General features: G+C 36.9%; 1 long non-coding RNA gene across 3 annotated transcripts in view; it reads right to left on the bottom strand.

The window, feature by feature from the left end:
- Window positions 1-10,899: 10,899 nt before the first annotated feature.
- The window catches only part of LOC142551155 (uncharacterized), a 28,942-nt gene continuing 15,572 nt past the window's right edge, over window positions 10,900-24,269 (bottom strand). For 2 of the 3 annotated variants that reach the window (XR_012821507.1, XR_012821506.1), the window contains 3 exons: window positions 19,133-19,240; window positions 18,834-18,903; window positions 11,355-11,416 (listed from right to left, as the gene is read on the bottom strand). This is a non-coding gene — a long non-coding RNA (uncharacterized LOC142551155). Of the gene's footprint in view, window positions 11,042-11,354; window positions 11,417-18,833; window positions 18,904-19,132; window positions 19,241-24,269 lie in introns of those variants that run through there. The other variant, XR_012821508.1, reaches the window with a different exon arrangement.

The raw sequence follows: 24,269 nt of genomic DNA, 5'->3' as shown, positions 1-24,269 counted from the left end.
CGCTTTTGTGTACTGATGGTAAGGGGCTTCTTGGACCTTCATGTGAGGACTCATTTACAACAGGTTTTCATTGTGTCAAGTGGAGAATTCAGTTCACGCCAGGGCTAGAGGAAGGGGCCGATTGTTTGGGTCACATGTTGCACATATCAGCTAGATCTGGCAGAGTGGGGGAGAGCAATCGTGTGTGGCTCATTCAATGTTCTGGTTTGGGTCATGAGGGGTCCATGTTAGGACTGGGGATGGTCCTTGGTCGGCTGGCAGGGAGGCTAAGAGCGTATCGAAACTTGATGGCAGGTTAGGACGTGTTAAGGCTAGATCGCCCACTCCTTTAGAAACCGAGGGATTCAGATGCATGGAAATGTTGCCTGTGGATAGGTCGATCTAAGAGGGTCCAGTCAGGACCTAGGGGGTCTAGTCCGAGGCTGGTCCAAGCCGGTCAGGTGCAAGGTTGACCATTTAGCTTGTTAGTGTGACTACGGTTCGGTCCTCTAGGGTGCAAGAATTTTCCAGCAGCTGTAGGGTCTTTTCTAGGGGTCCTAGATGGTCGGAAATTAGTGGTTTATGGCTGGTCATGTAGGTTCAAGTCATGGTTTAATTTGGGAAAAATTTTGTTAGGTTTCGGGTTAAAACCGAGACCCCAGTCCAAGTGTTAAAATGGAATCGTATAAGTTACGGAACGGGCTCGAGGTTACTTCTAGGAAATGCTTATAAACATGTTTTGAGGTTTTTTAAGGAGTTTGGTTGGATTCTGGTCGAAATTTTAGGTCCCGGGTTAAAATGGTCAATTATGGTTTCCATGGCCAAAATGGCCATTTTGCATCCGATTCGAGTTTTTAGTCCTGGCAGCGCCCTAAACACGATTTTACATGTTTTAAATGTTTATGTTATAATGAATATGACTTTTTATGAAATTATGAAAAATATGTTGCTTGCTTGATTTTAAAGAAAATTACGTATATGCATGATTTTACAAGTGATGAATATAATGACACGTTTTGAAGGAATGTAGTTGGTTGTGACCAATATGTAAATGTATACGATGAGCTATAGGGCCAAGGCTCAGGGGATGGGTAATACTATCGCTGATGTCGCCGCCGTCGGGACACCACAATTATACGTAGATAGATCCATCGAATAGAGCTGATACGATAAAGCTGATACGAAAGTCACAACTAATGAACGAAATTCAATTAAATAAAATTTATTCATATATGATGATTATGATGAGACATGTTTTGACACGTTATGCTTTTATACATATGTTATGTTTACATTTTAAAGATCATGAAATGTATTTTTATTAATGTACTTTTCATTGTTGCATGTTATGTATATGTACTTTCTATAACGGTTCAAGTGTGTTGAGTCTTTAGACTCAGTAAGTGTGAATGATGAGGTGAGCATGATGATGTGGAGACTATAGGCGCTAGAGACTGAGTAGGCGGAGCTGGGTGGTACACTGGCTAACCCGAGGACCTTGCGTTTTTCCGCATAATATGTTCATAAGACATGGGTTTGAGAAACATGGTTAAATGTTTTGAATCTTGGTTTACATTGATGATTCATCGAATTGTTGTTATATGTTCGAATTTCTCATTTAAATCAATAGACTAGGAGATTGATTTCTTTTTAAAGATTTAACTAATTGTAGTTATTTTTATTCAGAAGTTTGATTAACTTTTAAAAGCATGTTTATCTTATTTAAATGTTTTTGAGCGTGTGTATTTTTCGCCTTAGCTTAGCTTTAAAAAAAATTTCAATAGAATTTTAATTTTTTCAGTAGAATTTTAAAGTGAGCAGACATTACAGTTGGTATCAGAGCAAAGGTCCTGTATGGGGTTGTGTCATCGCCAGCTTCAGTTGCTCAGTCTTCAAGCATCAAGTCTGTAAGTTTTCATGTTTTAAATGTTTTGAAATTTTTATGTCATTACCTGGATGTTTACATGGTACACGTTTTACAATACATATTTAGCTGTCTATTTGCATGTTGCGACATGGAATACGAAATTTTATGATTTTCATGCATGCTGGCTTTGTGGTGGAATTGAACATGATTAAGAATTTGGCTAATGGAAATTGGGAAAGGTTGAAAATGATTAGACTAAATTGATTTTTGGGTATTAGTACTGATGTTCTACTTTTTGGGTCATAAGTTAGTAATGAAGATTATGAATGATTTTGGGACATGTAGATTTTCTAAGAAAATACCGATATTTTTTGTTACTAGTAGAGTTAATTTTTGAGAATTACATATAAGGAATAATTATTCGAAGAATGCATCGGTTTTTAGAAGTATAAAATGTATAATTTGGGATTATAGGTTTTGATGAAAATGTAAGATTGGTTATGAGAATTGATTTTGGTTTTAATAGGCTTAAATTATTGAACTTTATGTTTGAAATGTATGAAGTGGAATTAGAAACGCCAAGAACTTATGAGTTAATTGTGGAATTTTTGAAATTTAGGATCAATTGGATAATTTTCGAGAAAATTAGAAATTTACTTTGTAATTGTTAAGAAATTTGGAGACCAGTTTAACAATAAGTGAGAATTGAATTGCCTAAATGATAAGGAAATTTTGATGATTTAGGCTTCAAAGGATATTTAGAACATTGAAATATCTTGGTTATAATGTTATACGGAATATTAATCGAGAGTATTATAGGATGAATCAATATTGAGCTTGAAAATCTAAGCGTTAGTGGAATAATGTTGTCGCAAATTAAGAATTTAGAGTGATAACTTTTTAAGATAAAGTTGATCAATTAGTCAAGTTATAAGAGTAGACATTTAGTTAACCTATTTTTTTTGGGAACTTAAGTTTGATGTATCATAAGTTTTAGTCACGATCTTAAAGAGTTAAAATTATACCTTTGTTAGGGTTAAATTCTTTTTAGAAGGTGGGGTATGATGAATGGTTAGGTTACTTGGTAAACATATGTAATAAAAGAGGTAGACACCTTGTCTTGACGAACATTTGGAAAGTCATTAAGAAATTTGAGAATAAGTAAATATGTGTATTGGAATTATGTAATTTAATACTATTAGGGTTGTACAAGCTTGAATTTCAAGTTTATGAGATAAGTGTTCATACAAAAATTTTGGACGAAATAAAAACTAAAAGGAATTTGTTGTGTTCAACGTAGGTTACCAATGAATGAATTATTAAAAATTTTATCGAGTAAGAAATCCAAAATCTTGATAAGGGGATTCTAGAATTCTACGAATTTTAAGTGAAGTTGAATTATTAGAGTTAGTCTAATGCTAACATGGGATAACTTATTAAGTTTTATACGCTAGTATGTATTAAGCATTGAGGATACGTAAGAATGCAACATTCATTTCAATGAGTAAAGTCCAAGGTCTTAGGCCTCAAATATATTGTAATTGGGTAAGAAATAGTTTAAGCTTGATGCTAGAAGGGTTTTATTATTTAGGTAAAAGATTGATATTGTATATTTTGGATTTTATGTATTAACGTTACCTGAAATTTAAGATTTGCAACAATTTTATATTTGGGATATACCTATAAATAGTTAAGTTACGTTAGTTGTTGTCGTAAGATAAAGATTCGATTCAAAGATCATAGGCTAATATTATTATGGAGTTGAGATAAGGTTTAACTTTTAAATATATTTGTTGAAATATTTCAGGTTCGCAATCTTGATTTTGATGATAACAAAACTTGTTATTTTGTTTCTAATGATTTACCTAAGTACGCAGGAAGCTCGAACTGATTAGGCGTCGAACTGATCAGTTATCGAGCCAAAAAATTGAAGCCATCGAGACGCAAACTGAAAACGCCAACTGATCTCCCAAACTGAATCAGTTCAACTGATTGTCCAGCAGATAGGCAGTTTAGAAGAAGACTTTCAGAAGCACGACCAGCTGATGAAGAGTTCAACTGATGAAGAGTTTAGCTGACTAGTTCAATTGAAGCAAATAAATGAGTTCAGCTGATGAGCCAACGGATTTCATCGAACCAGTTCAAGATCAGTTCAACTTACCAGTTCAGAACATCAATTAGGAATCAATCAGTTTGCAGAACACGACAAGCTTATTCAATGGAATCCAGCTGTGTGCACTAAGGAAAAGTTATTGTACGATCAAAGGTACAATAATGGATGTTGCAGCAAAGCTTAAAGACAAAATGTTCCATCAAAGATGTCGAAAAATTGAGACACGAATCACAAGGAACACATCAAGCTGCAACGGATACAATTATTGAGTCTCACTGTACGATCAGTTTCCCGCCTATAAATATAAGATCAGTGAATACCAATAAATTAAATGTGTGGAAAAACAGAGGAAAAGGGCACTGCTTATTGCATATCAGCTTTGAAGAAGCAATCAGCCTAGAGGGAACACTTCATCGTGTTATCAGCTTAGATTAGAAGCACAATTCCCTCAGTGTGTGAGAACACTTTCGTGTTGTACTCAGAGATCAGTTTTCTCACACACACACACCACCACTAAAATATAGTCTTGCATAGTGAAAATAAATTTTTGTATGTAATCTTTGACACACAGACATTAAACAAGTGTTGTCTGGAAGGTGATGCCTTCAGTCTAGACTAAGAGTTCAGTTAGGAAGTGGGTAAGTCCTAAGCTGGTGGGTTTGTACAATGTGTTGTATAAATCAAAGTCTTCTAGTGGATTCTACCCGAGGTGGTAGAAGGGGTGACGTTTGAGCAGTTGAATTCTCCGAATATCCGTAAACATATCTTGTGTATTTAATTGTTTAGCTATTGTTTTCAACTGATTTGATCAGTTAGAGTATCCATCAGTTCAGTTTTCATCAGAACTGAACTGATATATGCCACAACTGATTCCATTTATTTTGAGTTATTCAGTTATACATGATATAAAATATATCAGTGTTTCTTAACGAATGATTATTTCGAGAGTTTTTCGCTTGATTTATTATCAAAATCGATTTAATTCATCGGTGTAAACATTCTTAGAACACGAGCTATTGTAGCTCATTGAGAATATTGTGTTTGAAGCACCTTAAGATGCCCAGCACACAATCCATCAGTATTACCGAGGATAGAAGTCGATTAATAACTTTTAATGCTAAGATCTTTTAAGGCGAACTGCATAAATGCTAATATTTGGATTTAAATCCTTAGCATACCTTGAGTTCAATAAATTTAAGAAAGGATGTTGTTGAGATTTTTGTAATGAAAGATAATAGGTCGATAAACATCTTGGGTATAGTATAAGGAAAGTAAGATTCGCTAAGTTTGGACTGCCATTACTAATATTGGGAATTGTGAGAAAAGTCAAAATTCTAGGTCATAGTAAAATAAAACTAAGTCACCATAGGTCGTTTTAAGTTGAGTTTCGCAAAGGAGGATTTTGAAGACAATTTAATTAGGATTGAGACATAAGGTGTAATGCCCGAGATTTTGATTATATTAATTTGAGATGATTGATTTTGAATTGATATGATTATAGACGGATCATTCCGAGACCAGATTGGGCAAAGCATATGAATTATGCAATTTTTTGGACAGAACTGTTGGCGCCCGAGCAGTAGTTGTTGACCGCCCGAGCGCCAGCGTTCATCAAATATATGTTTCGGGCAGAAGGTGCGGCGCCCGAGCGGTAGTCTAGTGACCGCCCGAGCGCCAATGTGCCATAAGAAAAGTGCTTGGACAGAACATGCCGCGCCCGAGCAGTAACTTGCAACCGCCCGAGCACAAACCGAGATTCAAGAAAAATAGACACGTATCTTACACATGCAAGTTGGATATATATATGTATATAACAAGTTCATCCCTCAGAATTCAGAAAGAAGTAATCGAGTAATCTTTCAGAAAATCCTTACGCCTTTATATTTCGATCCGTCCGTTAGATTTTGAATCCGACATCAGTACCGGGTTGCTATCGACGAGAGCTTCAACTGGACATAAGTTTTGTTACGTTTTGTTATCATTTAAAATTATGATACTGCCAGAATCGGATATGACTCATATATGGTGTTTCTGATATATTAGACATCGTATAATCGAAACCGGATTGAAGAACGGATACCGTATCGAATTGTTATGATTTCTGAGTTGATTTGATTGAGATTTGATATCAGATTTGTGTTGTATCGATTATGAGTTGTTGGAATTGATATCTATTGATTTGTATTGCTGCGTATATTGAGATTGTACAGTTATGCTATTGAAACATGATTTGATTAAGTTCTGATTATATCCAGTATTGATTGACTGGGGTATTGATATTGTACTCCTCGTTATTGTCATTGCCAGATTGAGTATTGACAGATTTGAGTCCAAGACTTCGACAGAATCATATTGACAGAAAGAAAGGTATAAACCAATGTTGATCCGGGATTGCACAACTCGAGTTAGATTCAACTTGAGTTTCCCAAAATCACATACTAAATGATTATTGCATTGATATTTGCAATTCTTGATATTGATATGCTTATTCTATTGATTTATAGCAAAGCATGAGTTAGAGTCTTGGGCAGATATGCCTAGTCTTTGGCAGAACCGCCAAGTCACTGGACTTTTGGGTATATATCGATGTGCTTAGGAGTAGATCGACTTCTATTGCAGATATTCGATATAGATAGCCAAAGTCTGGGAATAAGAACGTACCACCATCTGGCTGGGGAAAGTAGGTGGGAGAACGTTGCGTTCTTATTCAACCGAGATCCCTAGATTAGAGATGGGTCGAGTCTGACATGACGAGTCCAGAGTTTTATTTATAGCTTTATATCGATACGTGTCTTTCAGATTTGATACATATTATTGATATGTGTTCAATGTTTTTATATATGTTTTTATATGACCGCATGTTACATTGTTTATACTGGGATGTATTTCTCACCGGAGTTATCCGGCTGTTGTCTTGTTTGTATGTGGTACATGGCAACAGGTGGGACAGGATCAGGGTCACGAAAAGAATGAGAGATTCAAGATTAGCATGGAGATCCGGACTTAGAGTAGATTGATTTTCAGTACTTGATTTAGTGGCTGAACCTTGAACTCTAGTTGCGATAAACATATGTTGTACATGATTTGTACTTTATGTTGATATTTATATCAGATTGATTACTTTACGTTTCCGCATTTGTATTTTAAAAAAAAAATTTAGACCCAGATTAATTAAATGATCCTAATAATGATTAAGAAGATGGATTAGGTTCAAGTCCCCACATAAGGACTGCTTAACAGTTATTTTATCAGAGTAGCGCAGCGGAAGCGTGAATTATTGGGATACTAGAATTAAGAGTCTAAATTTTTTATTATCGAGGATAAGCCTATTTCGGGGACGAAATTAAATTTAAGATGATAGATTGTAACGTCCCGAAAATTTGAAGGCCCACGTGAACCACATGCGTGCAAATTACCAAATTCCTTATGTATTTTATTAAATTCTTTTAATGCATTAAATGCATGTTTGTTTCATTAATTTGTGTTTTAATTCATAGTTTATTAAAGCTTCATGCATAAGAGATTTTAGTAGTTTTTTCGTTCGAACGAGGAACGGCGACCGGGGATAATTAAAGAAAAATATTTTTATTAAATAATTAAAACTAATTATTTAATATATGCTGTATTTATAAGTGATTTTTGAAAATGGGCATTGGTTGGGTATTTTTACCCGCAGGGTCATATTTTTAACCGATACGCAAAATTTAGCGAGTCGGGGGACTTTTTGAAGGCTCGGGTAATATCTTCAAAATCGTATCTAAACAAAATATTTTTTGGGAGTGTTATTGGGCTTGATGAGATTATTTTATTTCTTAGTGGGCCTAAAATCCTTTTAACCTCTTAATTTTAATTAAGGGCCCATTATACACTAATTATTAAATTAAACCCACTATCCAAAAACCCTAATCTCCTACCCTAATGTTGGCCGCCCCTCCTCTCCGTTTTATAGCAGAAAGTTTCAAAAATCCAGCAGCTCCCCCCTTAGGTTTTCTCAAGCTTTTTCCAAAAAAATCGTTCCCCACCTCTCCGGTGCACGTTTGACATAAAAGACAATGATTTTTATCAGTTGTCTTTGAGCTCACTTTTAACAACAGTGCTTATGAAAATACTTTTTTTTCCACATAGACAACAGATCCGTTGTCTTTTGATGTTTTTGTTTTCGAGCATATAAACGCAAAGGCACACCCTATACCTCGTTTTTCTCATCATTCACATCAATATATGCTGGTTTGCATGTTTTTCATGAGGAACCATCGATCTTGCACGTTGTATAAAGTTTTATACGATTTTTGACATGAAATATGTGTTTTCCTTGCATGTAACTCACACTTTTGTGTATTGCTGGTTAGGGGCTGCTTGGACCGTCGTGTGAGGACTCATTTATAGCAGGTTTTCATCGTGTCAAGTGGAGAATTCAGTTCGGTCCATGGCTAGAGGAAGGGGCCGATCGTTTGGGTCACATGTTGCACATATCGGCTAGATCGGGTAGAGGGGGGAGAGCAGCCGTGTGTGGCTTGTTCTATGTGCTGGTTTGGGTCATGAGGAGTCCATGTCAGAGCTGGGGATGGTCCTTGGTCGGCTGGTAGGGAGGCTAAGCGTGGATGGAAACTTGATGGCAGGTTAGGATGAGTTAAGGCTAGATAGCGCACTCCTTGAGGAACCTGAGAGATTAACACGCATGAGTTTGTTTCCTAGGGCTAGGTCGGTCTAGAAGGGTCCATTCAGGTCCTAGGGGGTCTAGTCGGAGGCTGGCCCAAGCCGGTCTGGTGCATGGTTGAGCATTTAGCTTGTTAGTGTGACAAGGGTTCGGTCCTCTGGGGTGCATGAATTTTCCAGCAATTGTAGGGTCTTTTCCAGGGGTCCTAGGTGGTAAAAAAATTAGTGGTTTAAGGGCTGGTCATATAAGTTTGAGACATGGTTTAAGTTGGGAAAATTTTGGTTAGGTTTCGGGTTGATTCAAGTTAAAACTGGGACCTCGGTTCAAGTTTTAAAATAGATCGTATAAATTACGGAACGGGCTCGAGGTTACATCTAGGAAATGCTTATAAATATGTTTTGATGTGTTTTAAGGAGTTTAGTTGGCTTCGGGTCGAAATTTTTAGGTCCCGAGGTAAAATTGTCAATTAGGGTTTCTAGGGGAAAAATTGTCATTTTACATCCGAGTCGAGTTTTTAGTACTGGCAGTGCCCTAAACAACACGATTTGACATGTTTAAATGTTTATGTTATCATGAATATGATTTTTTATGAAATGAAGAAAATTGTGTTGCATGCTTGATTTAAAGAAAATTACGTATATGCATGATTTTGATAAGTAATGTATATCATGTATGTTTTGAAGGAAGGGAGTTGGTTGTGACTAATATGTATATGTATACGATGAGCTGTAAGGCCAAGGCTCAGTGGATGGGTAATGCTGTCGCTGATGTCCCCACCGCCGTGTACCACAGTTATACATAGATGGATCCATCGAATAGAGCTTATACAATAGAGCTGATACGAAAGTCACAACTAATGAACGGAATTCAATTAAATAAAATGTATACGTATATGATGATTATGATGAGACATGTTTTGACACGTTATGCCTTTATACGATATGTTTACGTTTACGCTTTAAAGATCAATAAATGTATTTTTATTACGGTATTTTTCATTGTTGCATGTTATATATATGTACTTGCTATAACAGTTCAGGGTTGTAGAGTATTTAGACTCACTAGGTGTGAATGATGCAGGTTAACATGATGATGTGGAGACTGGAGGCGCTGGAGATTGAGTAGGTGGAGCTGGGTGGTGCACTGGCTAACCCGAGGACCTTGCGTTTTTTCGCATAATTTGTTTATGGGTTTAAGCAACATGGTTAAATGTTTTGAATCTTGGTTTACGTTACTGATTCATCGGACTGTTGTTATCTGTTCGAGTTTCTCTTTCAAATCAATAGACTAGGAGATTGATTTCTTTTTAAAGATTTAATTAATTGTTGTTATTTTTATTCAGAAGTTGGATTACATTTTAAAAGCATTTTTAACTTAGTTAAATGTTTTTGAGCATGTGTATTTTCCACCTTAGCATAGCTTTTTAAAAAAAATGTTTCAGTTTAATTTTAAAGTGAGCAGATGTTTCATCACCGATATTATTAGTGTTAACAATTCGTTATAATATAAAAAGTCATAATTTTCAAAACCACGGAGTCCAAGTCAACCATCCAGTGACTCTAATTTTAGCAACTGTCAATTTTGGAACACCTTCACGAAATTTTACCAGTCGTACTCCGCTCACAATTTAGAAATTATGCTAACTCTCACAACTTCCAAATATGGAATCTGCTCATAAACCTTTTTATTAGTCAAATGTTTTATCTCCATCAAACTTCAATCACCAAATACAATTCTTTAAATTTGATTATCTCAATGTGAAAATATAAATCAATACTTGTATGAACTTCAGTTGTTCAATAAACAACTAGTCCACTACAAGAAAAAAGCCTAAAGATAACGGTGAAAAACCGTTGTCATAAGCCCTGAAAAACCGTTGTTAAAGCCCCTGTCGTTAAAGAGTTCGCTCAAAGACAATGGTTAAAAACCGTTGTCGTAGATCTACCACAACGATTTTTCACCGTTGTTAAACCGTTGTCTTTCCGCGGTATATACAACCGTAAAAAATTGTTGTCGTAGTGAAAGACAACGGTTTTACAACGGTGAAAAACCGTTGTCGTTCAAAGACAATGGTGAAAAACCGTTGTCGTTGATCTACGACAACAGTTTTTCACCATTGTCTTTGAGCTAACCATTTAACCACAAGGGCTTTAACAACGATTTTTCATGCCTACGACAACGGTTTTTCACCGTTATGTTTTTAATATTAAAAACAAAAAAAATTAATATATAATATTCCAGTATTGTAAATCATTCAAAATTGAAAATAAAATTTAATATACAATTTTCATAAACTATTATAAATCACTCAATATTCAAAATTTGAATCCTAATTACATTTACACTAGAAAATAGAGTTATGCATAATCTTGATAAACTTGTAATCTTCCCTTCAACGTAGATTAGCACCAGACTCGAGCTAGTACTGATTTCAACAAAAAAGCAAAATTAGTAACACAATTCAAATAATGAATCAAATAAAACATCTAGCGAATAATATCTTCAAACTCATAATTAAATAAATTTAATCTGACAAATACTTGACGAGTCACAATGAACAACAAATCACAAAAAGTCATATTTAAACCAAAAATTACTGTTAATGCCCATCGTAGAGAGCAGGGTCCCAAGCATTCCTGGAGGCATAAAAAATACAAGAAAAAGTAATCAACAATTTAGGACATAACTGTAAATAGAGCCATTAAAATATCATAGCGATCGGGACAAAAAATTACATCAACTTATTTAGTTCCTTTATCCATTAGATCTAGGTTAGTCAGCATCCCAAATGTGTGTTCACCTGCATAATTGTAAATAGAGCCATTAAAATATCATAAATTCTATCTAGGACATATTCATTTATAAATAATAATAGAAAATGGGTTTATGATTTCCAGCTCCACGGTAATAATGTTAACTCTCAATGTTTACATTAATTAATTTTTCCAGCTCCATCAACTAATTTTCTGAATCCAATAAATCATTTGAACTCTCTCTTGGACATTAAAACAAACACTTTGAATGCTCTTTCATTTGCATTCCCTTTTATATAATTGAGACATATAAAAGCCTCTGACATACAACAAAGTGTATACATACATAACATGAATCGAGTGGAAGGGAATAGCACGTTAAAACCATTGAAATACAATACATATACTTCATGTGAGCACAAGAAATGAATTCCTCTTACAACCAATGGAAATTTTGATTCTAATCTTTTGGTATAAATCCTACAACAATAAATCATCTATTGAACCATCAACAACTTAATAATCAAATAACCAAACCATAAAACTCAAAAAACCAACACAATCATAAACCCCATAATTTCCCCAATACCATAATCCAAGAATATCTAAAACCATAAGATTACCTTAGCTCCTTAAACCCAAAATGATCTTGCTTTCACTTCAATAATCCAACTAGGAGCTTGAATCAAACGAACAAAAGAAAGAATTAAGAACCCTAGCTCTCCCTTGAGCTGAAGAACCGAGAAGAAGGGAAAAGAATGAGAGAAAATGAGCCAAACCCTTGTATTATATCACTTAAAACTCCAAAACACGACTTTACTGTTCACGCACCGCAGGTGCGCTAGCCTCTTCACCGCGGATGCACTACGTAGATTGAACCACATCCGAAAATCCAAAGGAGACGAATAGTTACCACCCTGGGAAGGCGAATGTTATAGAAGATGCATTGAGCCGTAAGTCGAGTTCCTCTTTGAGTTCTATTATCCAGAAACCGTTGTTGTTAGACTTGCAACGAGAAAAGATAGCTTTGGTATTAGCGGGAACCATTGCTCGCTTTTCAGCATTGATCATTCGGGCTACATTGACGGACAGAATCCGTAGAGAGCAGGCCAATGATGCACAGTTGACAGAGATGAGAGTCAGAGCAGAAGAGAGAGGTAATTCAGAGTTTGGGATGAATAAAGATGGTTTGATGACATTCAGAGGCCGTATATGCATTCCTACTGGTGATGATATTCGACGAGTCGTCTTGACAGAGGCACATACCGCGCCATACTCGATACATCCAGGTAGTACCAAGATGTATCAGGATCTTCGAAGACTCTATTGGTGGCCAGGTATGAAGAAGGATATTGCCATGTTTATTTTTCAGTGTTTAACTTGTCAGCAGGTGAAAATCGAACACCAGAAACCTGCTGGGACATTGCAGTCATTGCCGATTCCTCAATGGAAATGGGAGCACATTACAATGGAATTCGTGATTGGTCTTCTTAGAATGCAGAAAGGCTATAACTCTATTTGGGTTATTGTTGATCGGTTGACCAAGTTAGCGCATTTTCTCCCAGTCAAATCAATGTATTCCATGAACCAGTATGCCGAAGAGTACATAGCAGATATTGTCAGACTTCATGGTGTTCCTGTGTCGATCGTGTCTGATCGTGACCCTAGATTTACTTCAGAGTTTTGGAAGAGTTTACAGAAAGCCTTGGGTACACGGTTAGCATTCAGTACAACATATCATCCCCAGAGCAACGGTCAATCAGAGATAGTTATTCATATTTTGGAGGATATGCTCAGAGCTTGTACTATCGACTATCCTGGTACTGGGATTCCAAATTGCCTCTTGTTGAGTTCACGTACAATAACAGCTACCAAGCGACGATTGGCATGGCACCGTATGAAGCACTTTATGGCAGAAAATGTAGATCCCCCTTATATTGGGACGAGATTGGTGAGAGAAAGATGTTGGGTACAGAATTGGTCCAACAGACGGCTGATGTTGTTGCTGTTATTCAAGAAAGGATGAAGACAGCACAGTCAAGACAGAAGAGTTATGCTGATGTAAGGCGAAGGCCGTTGCAGTTTGAGATTGACGATCACGTGTTCTTGAAGATTGCACCTCTTAAAGGTGTAATGCAGTTTGGCAAAAAGGGAAAGTTGAGTCCAAGGTTTATTGTCCCATTTGAGATCTTGGACAGAGTCGATGATCGAGCTTACAGGTTAACCTTACCACCAGATCTTGATAGAGTTCATAATTGTGAAGAGAGCCTAAAACTCCTTTCTTGAAAATTTGCGGAAAATTAAAAATTTTTCTTTTTAAAAGAACTTAAATGGCCTCATTCATAAAATCACTGGGGAATCAAGTTCAATATTTCAAAATATTACAGCGGAAGAAAATTAAAGTTTTGCCAACAACAACGATTTAAAAATATCCAACGACTGATAAAATTGTTTGCGGAAAAAAAATAACAACTGCTGCTCTGAGGTCCTCGGGTGCCACTACTGCCGACCCAAGCTGGCTCACTGGTTCCCGCCCTCGGCCCTGGCCTCATCAGTACCTACAACAATCAAGTCTAGTGAGCCTAAAGACTCAGCATGCATATATCACAGGTAACGAGTAAAAATCTGAATTAAAAATATGCATGAGTTAACATATCCTGTCCTGAGGCATACTGAAAATAATCTGTACTGAGCAATTATAATACGTGCATAATTGAACTGGAAATCACTGTAAAAATATTTGCTCCTTGGAGCCTGTACTGAAATATCTGGTAAAATTTTCTGTTGAGATTATGTTTTACGCCTGTGGCCACTGCACTAAGCTGAACTGATCGGTAACTGGCTACCGGGGAGGCTGAAACTGAACTGAGCTGGCCGGTCACTGGCGACCGGGTGGTACCATACTGAACTGATCGGTCACTGGCGACCGTATAAAATAACACTCCCACATAGTGAATGAACCACAAGCCATATCGCATAAATCTCAAAAATAATCATTTTCTATTTAATGCACGTAAAATAATTAACTGGCATAATGAAAATTCCTGTAATTTAACCAACTGGATTGGATTGGATCGTTCCCAGGCTCGCTGCAACCTAACTGTGCCATGAAAAATATGCAATAGCTTAAACTTGACCAACGATGCAATTTACGTTCAAAAGATGCGACTATGACGCCTAATGACTTCGCATTTAATCATGACTCCGATCCAACCTGAACCGACACTGAACCGACGTATAGTCATGATTAAAATACGCTGAAAAATCATAGAATAATGTTCCTAAAATGATAGGGTCGAAATCTAGGTGGAATGGAGGCCAAAACACGAAACGCTCTTTCGAGAGTCAATTTGGCACATCGCACCGTAAATTCTCGTACGACCTCAAAAATGATCCGAATGACGAACGGTCGAAAACATGACCTTCCTAACTCAATGAGGCACTGTCCAGTCCAAGGCCATGGGCTAAAAGCCAACCAAGAACTCGAACGAGCCACCGAACCGGCACAGCAACTTGCTGTAATTTTCCAGCAACTGCGCAACTACAAGACTTGCGTTGGTTTCGAGGCTATCAGCCATTAGGGAAGTGAACCACCGACCAGAGACTCTTACCAACATCCCAAGGAATGATTTGAACCATGGCTAAGGGCCCTAGGCCAGCCACAATCCGCATCATACCAAAACTCAACCGAAGGGTCCAACCGAGAGCAACGTGCATGCGTGTGTAGTGTTTATGCTATGATCGATGTCTCGTGTCGTTCCAATGGCCATTTGATTGACCATGGCACGATCTAGACATCTAGGAGCATGATATGAACCGTGGATAAGGGCCATAGGCCAACCAAGATCCATACCAAGCAACAAAAGAACGAAACCATATGCTGAAAAATGGAAGGGGCCGAATGGGGAAAGGGGCTGTTTTGACGTTTTGATTAAAAACCGATGAACCATGGACCAAGCCACCAAAAGGGCAACTTAGTCACGTCTTAGACATGCTAGGGAAGTGATCCAACCATGGCTATAGGCCCTTGGGGCAGCCAAGATCAGATCCTTCCTCCATGACAAGAAACTGAATTTTCGAACAACATTTTCTGCACCTATGGGGACTTGCTGTCATTCTGAATTTCCAGCAAGCATGGGGCTGGTTTGAATGGACCAACATGGTCCTAATGCATCCTACTACATGTATATAAGCCGCCTTGGGAGCCTGGAGTCGATCCAATACCTGAAACTCACAAAACAAAAGAAACCGTGAAGCTTGCCAAGGAATTCGAAAATTCTGCATGTGTGGTTTCAAAATGTTTTGAATTGGATCTCAATTTTTACTTGAATAAACATGATCATGTACTGAAAAATAAATGATAATATGACTTGATTGAGGTTTGAAAGAAATCTAGACATGCCTGGTTTCGTTTCGAAAGAAAACGAACGAAACAACGACGACGCGGCACGGAGGAGGTGGAGCGCTTCTCTTTTCTACCTTACCTTGCTCTCGATTTTTCTCTCTTCTTTTTGGCTAGGTACCTCACGATTTTTCTACTGAAAATGAGTGTGAATTCACTCTGAATTTTCGAAAAGGAGAGGGGGGGAAAAATGGTTATGAGGGGTGAGGAGAAGGGTGCACAATATAAGGAAGAATCAAGACCAAGTCCACTCCCCTTTGAATTTTAAATTTTGAATTGATATCAAATGAGTTGGTGGATGCTTCTAGGAGGTAGTGGCCGAAATTTTGCTTATTTTCTAGTCTAGGATATGTCCATTAATTAATTAAATTGTGCTCCCAAAAATCCTAGAATTATCCTACTAATTACATGCAAAGAATTGGTCAAAGTTGATGAGTTGGAAAATGAATCTTCTAGCACTAAGGGTGGCCGAAAAATACATGATAAAATAAAGAGAAATGTTGATTATCTAGTCAACTAATAATCCTTGAAAGCCTTACTAATCCTTTAAATAATTTTAGTGAGCTAACCCCTTAATTAAATAACTTAAATGAGTTCATTTCTTAATCACCTCAAATAATTAAATTAAATCCTCAAACCTCCCTTTCTAACTTAAATGAACTTGGTTGCTAGCTAAATTAACTTCTGGAAATATTTCTCGAATCTTAAATTCTATCTCAAAACTCCAACTCCGGTCCGGCCTCACTGAAATAACTGAAATGCTAAAGATCAAACTACTGAACTGAAATAATAAAATAATTAACTTCAAATAAATGCATTTAAAATAATTATGCAATGAAGTCGATTAAATTTAAAAATCTAGAATTATGCATGGCTTATACGTCTACTGATTTACGGGTGCTACAATAATGTTTTTCATGTCTCCATGCTCAGGAAGTATATTGCAAATCCTTCCCATGTTCTTCGTCACGAGCCATTGGATTTGACGCCGAATTTGACGTACAAAGAGATTCTAGTTCAGATTCTGGATCACAAAGTTAAAGTATTGAGAAACAAAGAGATCGGCATTGTTAAAGTCCTTTGGAGAAATCAATTGATTGAAGAAGCCACGTGGGAACCAGAGGATGAGATGAAAGAAAAGTATCCTGAGTTGTTTGCGCAGTGACGTCAATTTTGGAGACGAAATTTCTTTAAGGAGGGGAGATTATAATATCCAAGCTTGGTGAATGGTACGGTTTAAGATTTCTTATGTTTATGGACTATTTGATCGAGTTTAAGTATAGTTTAGATGTTAAGAATTTCGATTTATGATTTATAGTATTGTTGATTTTAGATGATGTGTAGTTATATGGTAGCGTCGTTACGATTAAATTCATGATAATTTGTATGTTAAGCCAATTGGTATGAGGCCAATCGGAGTGGCTAGATAAGACATAGAGGTGCAACTTTCATGTTGAAAGTACTGCCAAAATATGAGGAGAAGTGACGTTGCGATTCGATTCTAGTTGCAAAGAATATTTGTTGGCTACAGAGGAGACTGCACCCGCGCCAGGAAAGCTACCGCACCCGCGGTGAGTGGGCAGAATGGCCATCGCACCCGCGGTAGAAATGCAGCGCACCCGCGGTCGTCTCCTTCGGATTTTCGGATGTGGTTCAATCTACGTAGTGCACCCGCGGTGAAGAGGCTAGCGCACTTGCGGTGCGTGAACAGTAAAGTCGTGTTTTGGAGTTTTATGTGATATAATACAAGGGTTTGGCTCATTTTCTCTCATTCTTTTCCCTTCTTCTCGGTTCTTCAGCTCAAGGGAGAGCTAGGGTTCTTAATTCTTTCTTTTGTTCCTTTGATTCAAGCTCCTAGTTGGATTATTGAAGAGAGAGCAAGATCATTTTGGGTTTAAGGAGCTAAGGTAATCTTATGGTTTTAGATTTAGATATTCTTGGATTATGGTATTGGGGAAATTATGGGGTTTATGATTGTGTTGGTTTTATGGGTTTTATGGTTTGGTTATTTGATTATTAAGTTGTTGATGGTTCAATACATGGTTTATTGTTGTAGGATTTGTACCAAGAGATTAGAATCAAGCTTTCCATTGGTTGTAAGTGGAATTCATTTCTTGTGCTCACATGAAGTATATGTATTGTATTTCAATGGTTTTAATATGCTATTCCCTTCCACTTGATTCATGTTATGTATGGATACACTTTGTTGTATATTAGAGGCTTTTATATGTCTCATTTATATAAAAGGGAATGCAAATGAAAAAGCATTCAAAGTGTTTGTTTTAATGTCCAAGAGAGAGTTCAAATGATTTATTGGATTGATAAATGGATAGTTAGATATTGCATGCAATTAGTTGATCAACGACCATAGGCTTATATCCCAACAGAGTAATCGATTTACATCGATGGGATATAGGTACAGAGACAGAGATATTGTTTAGATATCAATCCACCAGAGAAAAGAGAAATATCATCATTATTGTCATGTTATACTATGTTATTCATGTTTTAAGAGTTAGATGGTATTTAATGATTTCAAAGTCATGTTTTACAGAGTATGATATGTATACATTGTTATGTAAGAGTTTCACTTGCTGAGTTTTATACTCATTCCAGTTATTGCATGTGATGCAGATAAGAGTGACGAGTCGGGACGTTGATTGGAGCCGAGGTCATATGTATAAAGAGATGGAAGGAAGAAAGATATTTTGTTAGCATTTTGACATGAATACAAAATGATATTTTGTATTTTGATGCAACACTTTATTGATCCCGTTTATACTTTTGATTGTATATATATTGGGAATATATTCATGTCAAGAAAATTTTAAATCCTTCTTTCCTCTGAGTAAATTTTTTTTAAATTCCGCTGTTATTTTATTAAATCAGTCAAGGGCGTTACTTTTAGTGGTCCACTACAGTTGAACGGGTGAAATGGACGATAGATTGCACAATTCCTTCAAGCATATGCCCAACTGGGTTTGGAAGCTGTTTCAGGTTATATAATTAGTAAGAAGCTCCCTCGAATATCATATATACGTAAAGCAAACACGTATATGCACCATTTAGATGTCAAGATGCCTGGGAACGTTTCGGTGAAACATATGGTACACTCTGGTCTTCACAAATATTCTGCAATATTTATCAGAATCAATTCAACTCAAGAGCAACAAAAATAGAAGCTTATAAGTACAGAAAGTAAAACATGTCTACCAGGCTAAGAAGGGCATTTTGTTGCAATTATATGAACGGAAGTCAACGGTTAACAAATTAATCAACGTGGAATGGGGAAATGGATAATAAATTTGAATTATTGTTTAACTTGGCTGATTTATTGGAAAATAAACTAGAACTAGCATACCTGCAGGTCATGGGGTAGTTCTTCTGATACTGCGAGTGTATAGCAACCAGGAATAAATTTCCCTGAATTTTTTTGAAGGCGCCATAGTTGATTTGATCAAGATCCAAGCTTCCATAATAACAAAAAGATTATAAAAATGACAAAAATACTTGTAGTAGCGAACAACATGAAAATGAATGGAGTGATGCATTAATAAAGTTTTGATCATTAAAATAACAAAAACTTAGCAGGAAATAACAAAATGATCTTCCATGAGTGACTTGGAGCAGTTAATAAATTTTCAACATAGAATTTCAAGTACCAAAAACAAAATCCTTCCAAAGTTTTCAGAAGAGATCCATAATCAAATCACTTAGTCGTTAATGTGATTTCTCTTCCAGTCTTCAGTCCTCGCTTAAGCGGTCATCTCCCTCAATGTCGTTCACTAGTTACAATGACGGATAACCCATGTCTCCAACACAGGGACAGGCAGGCAGTTTGCTTAAAAATGGGTTTGAAAAGTAAAATCAAGCACTCTGCTTAAGTAAAAATTCACTTACCTAGTCAGTTGAAATGATGGGAAATATTGCTTAGAGCCATCTAGGAAAAGTCACTTGTAAAGGCCCGTATTTCGTATTCATAATTTTGCGAAATTATTAAAATTTTTCTAAATAAATAAATAACTTGTCCAATTTATAAAATAAACATGTAAATAATTTGGAAGTCAACATTGTATTTCAAACAACAATTTAAAAATAATCCAACATAATAAAATCGAGTTTGAATGATAAAAGGTGCATAAACTAAATCATGAGATCCTCGGGTTTACTACTGCTGCCACAAGATTGCTCACTGGTCTACGTCCTCCGTCTCGACCTCATCAGTACCTACAACAATCAAGTCTAGTGAGTCTAAAGACTCAACATGTATATATCGTGAATAACAAGTAAATATATCATAAAATCGCATGCAACGTAAAAATTAAAGTATCGTAAAGCGTATGGTGAAAATCGTATCATGAATAATTATATCTACGTGTATATCTGAAAATCATACGTAAAAGCTTTGCTCAATAGAGCTCTGTCATATCATATCATAATTTTCTGGTAGAGATAATGTTTCTAAGCAAGTGGCCCATAACATAACGTGAGCACCTGATCACACTAAACCACAATATACTGGGCGGTAGAGATCAATCACAGCCCTTGGACTGGATGTCCGTACCCATACATAATCATAAACCGGTCGTAAGTCACCGGGCGGAGTGGCCCTCGGTTGCGCCTACCGACTTCCAAACCCATAAACGTTAGGTGGCCACAAGACATATAGCATATATCTCAAAAATAAACATTTTATATTGTTATGCACGTAATATAATTATAACCTTATTTTTACCGGATGAGTTGGATCGTTCTCAGGCTTGCTGCGACTTACTACTAATATGTGACACATGCAATAAATCTTAACTTGACAAAATTTTAACAATAGAACCAAAAACGAGACGATTCGGACCAACAACTTGATTTTTAACCATGGCTTCGTACCAACCCGAACCAACATTAAACCGACGTTTAACCATGATTAAAAATACCCCAAACATACTGAAAAATATGCATCATAACTGTAAAACACGAAAATAGGTGAAAGGAATCCAAAAACATAAAACACTCTTTCGAGAGTCATTTTGGCACCTTTCACCGTAAATTCTCGTACGACCTCTAAACTCGACCAAATCACGAACGGCCAAAACATGACTTTCCTAACTCATTGAGGTACGGTCCAGTCCAAGGCCATGGGCTAAAATCCAACCAAGAACTCAAACCAACCTCAGAAATCGAACTCAAAGTTGCTGTCAAGAACCGAAATTACAGCAGCAAGTATGGTGTATGTTTTGATCAATTTATGAAACTAATGGCCTTTGGGGCTTGAACCACCAACCAGAGACTCTTACAAACATCTTAAGGCATGACTTGGACCATGGCTAAGAGCTAAAAGCCAATCACAAACCAAGCCACTACCTAAGACCCTCACAGCTCCCACTCGAGAGCACCCTTTTGGGGTGTAGTGTGATGTAATGAAATATTTGATTGTCTTGTGTCGTTCCAGTGGTCATTTAATCGACCGTGGCTCGATATAGACATGATGGAGTGTTGTATGAACCATGGCTACAGGCTAGGAGCCAACCATAATCCAATCCACACCCCAAAACCGAAACGCACTCACACAGAAAATGGAAAAACCGAAATATGTTCTTGTGTTGTTGCTTAAAAGTTTTGAGGGAACCATGAACCAAAACTTGAAATGACACCTTGGTCACGTCTTCGACATGTTAAGGGAGAGTTCTAACCATAGCTACAGCCCCTAGGACAGCCAGGATTCGAACATCCCTTAAACAACTCAATGACAGAAAATCATGACCCAATCTGTGGCTTGTGGGAAAACATTTGCTGTCATGCTTTTGTTTGAAATGTTTGGACCCAAATAAGTGAAACAATAACTCCCTAACACACTCCAAAACATTCCTAGAAGCAGCCACGACGGCCTGGAATCGAGCAACTCCCTGTAACAATATAAACATGTAAAACCGTGAAGCACAAAGCAAAAGAGCCAAGAAGGCTGTACAGAATTTATTTGAATATTGCTGTCAAAATTTCGAGTTGCTGCTTGAATTATGAATATATCATGCTTTAAAATATTTATAGGACTTGATTGAAGAGAAAAGGAACATCATATACATGCCTGGAATTTGTTTTGAAGAAAACTAATCAAAACGACAATACGACGCGACGGAACAAAGTTGGATTTCTTTTCCTTGTTTCCTGCTGTAATTTTCACGGTTTCTAAGCTGCTGTTTCTACTAATTTTCGAAGGTCAGGGTGTTGCTATGATAGACAAGGAAGGTGGGTGTTATAAGAGGTGTTAAAGTAGCCATAATATGCAATAAGGTGGGAGGTTACAACTCTAGAAGTTGAATGGTTTGAAATGTTTTCTTATTCCTTGCTAGCCTATTCTTTTCCCTCATTTTTGTTGCATACACACGTTTATATGCTAGGTAGTAAGTTGAGGATAAATGTGGTGTGCTATAATATTTGAATTACTATTACTTGGTGAATTAAGAGGGTAAATGAATACACCATGAAGTACAATTAGGAATGGCTTAAATGGGATGTTACTAACACTTTGAATTTGTTTAGGCATGGACCGAAATTCATCCACCATTTTGCACGGTATGACCTTGATTAATTCTTGTATTTAAATGTTTAGGGTTTAATACACCAATTATATATTTTAGTGAATTAACATATTATTTAGAATAAATTCTTGCATTACATTGCATGGTTTAAAAATTTAAGTATTTAAATGCTATGTTGAATTTCTTGACTATATTATATCTAGATTACTTTATCCCCATTTGTTTACACATTTTATTTTAAGCTTTAATTAAATATTGAACCTAAAAAAATTTATTTCCTAACTTGATTCCAACTAATTTTAATAAATCCTAAAACATTCTATTTCTTTAAATTAAATTATTCTTTGACTTAAATTAAATTTAGGAATATTTATCTTATTATTAATCTTATTTCTAATCTCCAAACTCCGGTCCGGCCTCGCTTATTTATCCTGAAAAGATAAAACTAAACATCTTCTTTTAAAACAAATAAAACACTTCATATTTTCTTAAAAATTCACTTTTAATTTAAATAATAGAAATTATGCATGACTTATACGTAATCTGATTTTCGAGTTCTACAACTCTACCCCCCTTAAAGAAATTTCGTCCCCGAAATTAAAACTTACCAAATAACTCGGGATAACAACTCTTCATCTCTGGCTCAGATTCCCACGTAGCTTCCTCCTTCGAATGATTGAGCCATTTGACTTTCACTAACTTGACCATTTTATTCCGAAGCTTTTTCTCCTGTCTAACTAAAATTTGCACTGGTCTTTCCTCATAAGACAAGTTCGGAGTGAGTTGCAACGGTTCAAAGTTCAAGACATGTGATGGATTCGCCATATACTTCCTCAACATGGAGACGTGAAATACGTTGTGTACTCCGGCCAGATTCGGCGGAAGAGCAACACGATAAGCTAATGTCCCAACTCTGTCGAGGATCTCAAATGGTCCAATGAATCTCGGACTGAGCTTTCCTTTCTTTCCGAACCGAATGACACCTTTCATCGGTGCTATCTTCACAAAAACATGGTCACCAACAGCGAACTCTAAATCTCTTCTTCTCTGATCCGCATAACTCTTCTGTCTACTCTGAGCAGTCCTCATCCTATCACGGATCTTGACTACTACATCAGCAGCCTGCTGCACAATCTCCGGACCCAATTTTGCTCTCTCCCCTACTTCATCCCAATGAATAGGCGATCTACACTTACGATCGTACAGTGCTTCATATGGAGCCATACCTATAGACGACTGAAAACTGTGGTTATAGGTAAACTCCACCAACAGTAACTTTGATTCCCAACTCCCGGAGAAATCAAGAACACATGCACGGAGAAGATCCTCCAAAATCTGGATAACTCTCTCGGACTGACCATCTGTCTGTGTGTGAAAAGCCGTGCTAAACAACAACTTCGTACCCATAGCTGAATGTAGACTCTTCCAAAATGATGAAGTGAACCTAGGATCTCGATCAGACACTATAGAAACGGGAATACCATGGAGTCTAACGATCTCCCGGATATATAACTGGATCATGGAGAAAGTCGTCTTAATAGGCAAGAAATGAGCTGATTTCGTAAGACGATCGACAATCACCCATATAGCATTTGACCCTTTGACTGACTTCGGCAGACCGACAACGAAGTCCATGGTGACATTCTCCCACTTCCATTCGGGAATAGGAAGAGGCTTGAGCATGCCTGTTGGTCTCTGATGCTCTGCTTTCACTAGTTGACATGTCAGACACTCAGACACAAAACGTCTGATATCCCTCTTCATTCCTGGCCACCAATATAATAACTGCAGGTCTTTGTACATCTTCGTACTCCCAGGATGAATAGAGTATGACGACATATGGGCCTCAGATAAGATATCCTCTCGAATAGAATCGCCGCTAGGAACCCACGTTCTGTCTCGATATCTGACAATACCATCTCTAACTGTGTACAAGATACTGCCCTTGGCTTCATCTCTCTGTCT

This window comes from Primulina tabacum, chromosome 7 (genome assembly GCF_025594145.1).
Source record: "Primulina tabacum isolate GXHZ01 chromosome 7, ASM2559414v2, whole genome shotgun sequence".
Lineage (NCBI taxonomy): Eukaryota > Viridiplantae > Streptophyta > Magnoliopsida > Lamiales > Gesneriaceae > Primulina > Primulina tabacum.
Note: the sequence above shows the minus strand (reverse complement) of the source record. Positions and strands in the feature narration are given on the sequence as shown.